The sequence below is a fragment of the Ovis canadensis genome, chromosome 2 (assembly GCF_042477335.2).
Source record: "Ovis canadensis isolate MfBH-ARS-UI-01 breed Bighorn chromosome 2, ARS-UI_OviCan_v2, whole genome shotgun sequence".
Classification (NCBI taxonomy): Eukaryota; Metazoa; Chordata; class Mammalia; order Artiodactyla; family Bovidae; genus Ovis; species Ovis canadensis.
This window is the reverse complement of record NC_091246.1, coordinates 189724569-189731706: the sequence shown is the minus strand read 5'-3', so window position 1 is coordinate 189731706 and position 7138 is coordinate 189724569.

The window sequence follows — 7138 nt, the reverse complement described above, 5'->3', positions numbered from 1 at the left end:
AAGGTGGATTTCTTCTTCTTTAACAAACACTTGAGTGGAACTTACGATGTTCCAGGCCCTGTTCTAAGAACTTGACAAACATTAACTCAGCAGTCCCTGATCTCAAGGAGTCCTTAGCGAGGGCGACGATGTACCTGACCTCACAGCTTAGTTGTAAGGATTAAATGAACAGCATGTGTGAAACATCCAGGAGAACTCTGGCATGCAGAAAGTACTCAGTACATGTGTTACCTTCTCCCAACCAGCTCTCACTTCCACCCTGACAGAGGACTCCAAGAGACAGGGTGATGCATCCTAAGCCTCTAATATTGACATCAGGGACACTTCCGCCTCCAGCAGCACAGCCAGCCTGCCCACTCGAGTCCAAGGAGCAGTATGGCGTTTGGTGAGCTGTGCTAGGTCATCTTGAGAATGGAAAGTTATGAAGCCTCAGGACATCTTGTCGCCACCATCTTCGGTATTTCTGATGCCAGGGAAGCTCTGGAACTCATTTTCTAGGCTATATGCCCTCCAGTGTGATGGAGGAAAAGTTCTCCATCTGTGAGGTCCAGGGTGGCAGCCAGTAGTCCCTATGGGGCTACTCAGCACCTGACAAATGGCTAGTTTTACTGAGGAGCTAAGCTTCTCTTTAATTTTAATCGTTTGAATTTAAATAGCTGTTTGTGGCCAGTGACTATCAAATAGGTAGTGCAGCTAGAGTTTTGCTGCTTTTTCTAATTTGTTTATTTGGCTGCGCTGGGTCTTTGTTGCGGCATGTGGACTCTCTAGTTGTGGTGTGTGGGCTCAGTAGTTGCAGGGCACGAGCTCAGCTGCCCTGAGGCAGGTGGGATCTTAGTTCCCCAACCAGGGATCGAACCCTGTTCCCTGCACTGCAAGTGGATTTTTAACCCCGGACCACCAGGGAAGGCCCCCCCCCCCGCCCCCCGCTAGAGTTTTCGATGGAACCACCTAAGAGGTGTTGATGCCTGGAGTGAGAGTGGCGGGATGGAGCCTTTAGAGAAGGACAGAGCAGCTCACTCTCCATTCTGGGAGGCAGCCCCAGAAAGGCCTCCTCCGTGGCCATTGCTGAGCTCTGGCTCCTGCTTCGCCCCTCTCATCCTGTTCTCCTCACTCCCCAGCAGTAACCCCTGGCAGCTGAGGGACACCTTGGGTAGGAGTCATCCCGTTTCAATCCTACACTCAGGTTTCTCACAGTAAACAGACCCAAAGGTTAATGGAGGTGAGATAAACGGGAAACACTCAGAGAAAAATTAATTAATCTGGGGTTTCTGCTCCCTTAGTGTGACTCATCCCTCCAGAGCCACCCGTCTACTGGCTGGTTCTGCAGATTGCATTTTATTAATATAAAAGAACAACAATCCTGTGTACATCAATACTAATACCTAGAACCACTGAATGTCAAAGCTGGAGGGAACCTTTAAGAGCAGCTGAGTCGGCATCCTTATTTTGTGGGTGGGGTGACTGGGGTCTAGCTAGGATGGGGAACCTGAAGAGCTGACTCCAGTCCTGTAGGAGGAGGTGTGGGAAAGGAAGGTGTTTCCCTTCTGCAACTGAGCTGATGGAGCTGGAGGGAAGAGCCAGAGAAGCGGGTCCAAAGGGCATCCTCTGAGCAATGGATGGGGAGCAGAGGTGGGAGGCTCAGGGAATCAGAGGGCTGGGAATGCTGAGATCAGCCAGCGATATGGACCCACGTTCTGGACAAACAGAGCATCTCAAGGGCTGTCTTGGTCTGTTCTGGCTGCCCTAACAAAAATACCATGGACTGAATGTTTGAACAATGAACAGCAATTTATTTCTCATAGTTCCAGAGACTGGGAAGTCCATGATCAGGCACCAGCAGATTTGATGTCTGGTGAGAACCCACTTCCTTATTCCTGCTGTGTCCTCATATGGAAGAAGGGATGAGAGAGCTCTGCAAGGTCGCTTTTATCAAGCACTAGTCCCACACTTGTGGGCTCCATGTTCAAAACCTAATTATCCCAAAATAATTATATCCCTAATTATACTGACACCATTGCATTGGGGAATTGGATTTCTACAAGTGGATTTTGTGGGACACACATCACTGTTGTTGTTCAGTCACTAAGTTGTGTCTGACTCTGCAATGCCATGGGCTGCAAAATGTCAGGCTCCTCTGTCCTTCACAAGCTCCCAGAGTTTGCTCAAACTCATGTCCATTTAGTCAGTGATGCCATCCAACCATCTCATCCTCTGTCTCACTCTTCTCCTTCTGCCCTCAGTCTTTCCCAGCATCAGGATCCTATACTTTGGTCACCTGATATGAAGAGCTGACTCAATGGAACAGACTCTGATGCTGGGAAAGATTGAAGGCAGGAGAAGGGGATGACAGAGGATGAGATGGTTGGATGGCATCACTGACTGAACGGACATGAGTTTGAACAAACTCTGGGAGATGGTGAAGGACAGGGAGCCTGGTGTGCTGCAGTCTGTGGGGTCGCAAAGAATTAGACACAACTGAGCAAATGAACAACAAATTTACAGGAAATAGGCTTAGCAAGACCAAGTAGCTGATTCCAGGATGCACGGCGAGTGGGGGTTCAGAGCTGCAATTTGAGCTCTGTGTGTGTGACTTCATAGCCCGTGCCCTTGTGTGCCTTGGGAGTGTAGCGGGACAGGCTCACTAGCACCATTTGCCAGACTAGAAAACAGAAAGGTTGTGTGACGGTCTGGGGACATAGTGCTGAGGAGTGACATAGAGGTGGGAATGCAGGACTCCTCCACTGAGTTCTGTGCTTCCTCCAGAGCCCATATTTCCACTTTCTCATACGTACTGGTCTGGAGTATCCTTTGAACTGGGTGACTTCACAATTTGTTTTATTTGGCAGGTGGGGAGGGATGTGTCCTGCTGTGGTCTCCAGAGCCTCCTGGGTAGTGAGTATTGATTTGGGGAGTCAGGAGTGTGGTCTCAATTTCTGAAAGCAAATGACTTCTTGAGCGGTGTCCCCAGCTAAATTATGATGCCTTGTCCTTTTGGCTGGCTGGCTGGCTGTGAAGGGAGGTGGGGCTCCCAGCAGACAGCAAGGAAAGGTTAGGAGCCCACGTAGCATCCTGGATGCTCGCTGGGGCTTGCCCCACACAGATGAACGTCTCAGCAAAGAGCACGCCTGCCTGATTAATAGGTACACACTTGGCCTTGATGGGGGCTGGGCCCAAGTGGCTGTTAATCATCTCACCTCATGCCTACACAGGAGCTTGAGTTCCCAGGGGGGAAGCACTGCCATGGCTCAAACCCTTGGAGACGCCACACCACCAGCCTCCAGTCCACGCTGCTGCTCCCCAGGGGCCCTGTGAGGACTTGGAGGGCCTGGCCCAATGGCGTGTCCCCTGCCTCCCTCACTGTATGATCACTAAGTACTTCCCCACCCCTCCTGAGAGAGAGCTCAGAGAGCTCAGGGACGACCCCTGGGTGGTGACCCCTGGTGGTGTCCTCTGCCCTTGGGGTTGGGTGAGAAGTAGCAAGAGGCTAAACATGCCTAGGGTCAGGGGAGGTGAGCATTCCACTGAGGCCATAAGACTTCACTCCCTTTTCCAAAGGAATAAAAAGAGATAAGCTTGTCTTTTGTTTGTTTTCATGTTGTTTTGCTTTACTGTGGTAAGATGCATACATAAAATAATTTACTGGTTCAAGTGGGAGGGGTCATATGTATACCTATGGCTGATCCATTTTGATGTATGGCAGAAACGAGCACAATATTGTAATTATCCTTCAATTAAAAATAAATAAATTAAGAAAAAAAAATTTACTGGTGCAAGAGGGAGAGGACTTAAGTATACCCATGACTGATTCATGTTGATGTATGGGAGAAAACAAAACAATATTGCAAAGCAATTATCCTCCAGTTAAAAAAAATTTTTTAAAACAAAATTTACCATTAGTGACATACAGCACATTCACAGCATTGTGCAGTCATGACCAGTAGTTCCAGGATATTTTCATCATCCCCAAAAGGAAATATCATACACATTAAGCTGTTGCTACCCATTCCCTCCTCCCCCAACCCCTGGAAACCACCAATCTGCTTTCTGTCTCTGAATTTGCCTATTCTAGACATTTCCTACAAACAGAATCACAAAATACATGACCTTTTGTGTCTAGTTTCTTTGACTTAGCTTTATGTTTTCAAGGGGCTTCCCTCATAGTTCAGTTGGTAAAGAATCTGCCTGCAATGCAGGAGACCTGGGCTGGGAAGTACCCCTGGAGAAGGGATAGGCTACCCACTCTAGTATTCTTGGGCTTCCCTTGTGGCTCAGCTGATAAAGAATCTGCCTGCAATGCAGGAGACTTGGGTTGGGAAGATTCCCTGGAGAAGGGAAAGGCTACCCACTCCAGTATTCTGGCCTGGAGAATTCTGTGTACTGTATAGTCCATGGGGTGGCAAAGAGTCGGACACGACTGAGTGACTTTCACTTTCACTTTCAATATTTTCAACATTCATACAGGTAGCATGTGTCAGTACTTTATTCCTTTTTTATGACTGGATATTATTCCATCATGTAGATAAAATAAATTTTATCCATTCAGCTGTTGATGGGCATTGTGTTATTTCTACCTATGGACAGTATGAATAATGCTGCTGTGAACAACTCATGGTTTCAAATCTCTGCCCTCTGATGCTCTCTTGCAACACCTACCATCTTACTTGGGTTTCTCTTACCTTGGACTTGGGGATCTTCGAGACTCAGATAGTCATGACGATGTGGTCACTAATCTATAGCCAGACATCTTGGAATGTGAAGTCAAGTGGGCCTTAGAAAGCATCACTACGAACAAAGCTAGTGGAGGTGATGGAATTCCAATTGAGCTGTTTCAAATCCTGAAAGATGATGCTATGAAAGTGCTGCACTTAATATGCCAGCAAATTTGGAAAACTCAGCAGTGGCCACAGGACTGGAAAAAGTCAGTTTTCATTCCAATCCCAAAGAAAGGAAATGCCAAAGAATGCTCAAACGACCGCACAATTGCACTCATCTCACATGCTAGTAAAGTAATGCTCAAAATTCTCCAAGCCAGGCTTCAGCAATACGTGAAGCGTGAACTTCCTGATGTTCGAACTGGTTTTAGAAAAGGCAGAGGAACCAGAGATCAAATTGCCAACATCCGCTGGATCATCGAAAAAGCAAGAGAGTTCCAGAAAAACATCTATTTCTGCTTTCTTGACTATGCCAAAGCCTTTGACTGTGGGGATCACAATAAACTGTGGAAAATTCTGAGAGAGATGGGAATACCAGACCACCTGACCTGCCTCTTGAGAAAAATGTATGCAGGTCAGGAAGCAACAGTTAGAACTGGACGAGGAACAACAGACTGGTTCCAAATAGGAAAAGGAGTGCGTCAAGGCTGTATATTGTCACCTGCTTATTTAACTTCTATGCAGAGTACATCATGAGAAACACTGGACTGGAAGAAACACAAGCTTCAATCAAGATTGCCGGGAGAAATATCAATAACCTCAGATATGCAGATGACACCACCCTTATGGCAGAAAGTGAAGAGGAGCTAAAAAGCCTCTTGATGAAAGTGAAAGAGGAGAGTGAAAAAGTTGGCCTAAAGCTCAACATTCAGAAAACGAAGATCATGGCATCCGGTCCCATCACTCCATGGGAAATAGATGGGGAAACAGTGGAAACAGTGTCAGACTTCATTTTTTTGGCTCCAGAATCACTGCAGATGGTGACTGCAGCCATGAAATTAAAAGATGCTTACTCCTTGGAAGAAAAGTTTTGACCAACCTAGATAGTATATTCAAAAGCAGAGACATTACTTTGCCGACTAAGGTCCGCCTAGCCAAGGCTATGGTTTTTCCTGTGGTCATGTATGGATGTGAGAGTTGGACTGTGAAGAAGGCTGAATGCCGAAGAATTGATGCTTTTGAACTGTGGTGTTGGAGAAGACTCTTGAGTCCCTTGGACTGCAAGGAGATCCAACCAGTCCATTCTGAAGGAGATCAGCCCTGGGATTTCTTTGGAAGGAATGATGCTAAAGCTGAAGCGCCAGTACTTTGGCCACCTCATGCGAAGAGTTGACTCATTGGAAAAGACTCTGATGCTGGGAGAGATTGGGGGCAGGAGGAGAAGGGGACAACCGAGGATGAGATGGCTGGATGGCATCACGGACTCGATGGACGTGAGTCTGAATGAACTCCGGGAGATGGTGATAGACAGGGAGGCCTGGAGTGCTGCGATTCATGGGGTCGCAAAGAGTCAGACATGACTGAGCGACTGAACTGACTGAACTGACTGAGCCACATATGGATATTTAAATTTAAATTAATTAAAACAAGGCTTCCCAGATGGCTCAGCGTGTAAAGAATCTACTTCCAATGCAAGAGACACAGGAGATATGGGTTTGATCCTTGGGTGGAGAAGATCCCCTGGAGGAAGAAATGGCAACCCACCTCAGTATTCTGATAATTAAAATAAAAACTTCAGGTACCTAGTTGCAATGATTATATTCCAAGTGCTTAATAACCACATGTGGCTAGCAGCTACCATATTGAATGGCAGTGCAGATATAGAACATTTCCATCATCCCAGAAAGTTTGGTTGGTAAACTCTTGTCTAAAATGTACTATTAATGGAAATCCTGCCAGTCCTTCAACAGGTGTTTCAACTCCAATAGCTTTTCAATAACTTGAACCTCCCTGATCTTTCCCTTTCCTTGGGTTACCTTCTGAGAGCAAGGCTTTTTCCCTGCCATTGTCCTTTCCAGAGGAGGGAGGGGTATTTTTTTCTACTTGCCTTTTTTTCTCTCTTCTTTCCAAGACAGTAGAAACCAGAAATCTTGTTTTGTCCCCTAACTTGTATACACTGATGGACACACTCTAGCACTCAGCATTGCAGGCACTTTGCACCCACGTCCTGGCCCTTTAACAGCAAACTTCCCAACCCTGATAGGGCTTGGCATTGCCAATGTAACCCAGTGTGGGTAGCGTCCTAGTCTGGGAAAGTTAATGCTGTCACCTCAGAATCAATTGTTATAAGTTCTTGCTTTTGCCCCTTCCTGCACTGGCCCATCCAAGTCAAATCATCTCCAGCAGAGCATTCCATATGCACCTGCATGTCGACGTCAGCTGCAGGTACCAGGCAGGGTCCCTGGTGTCTCTCGACTCTTCTGGCA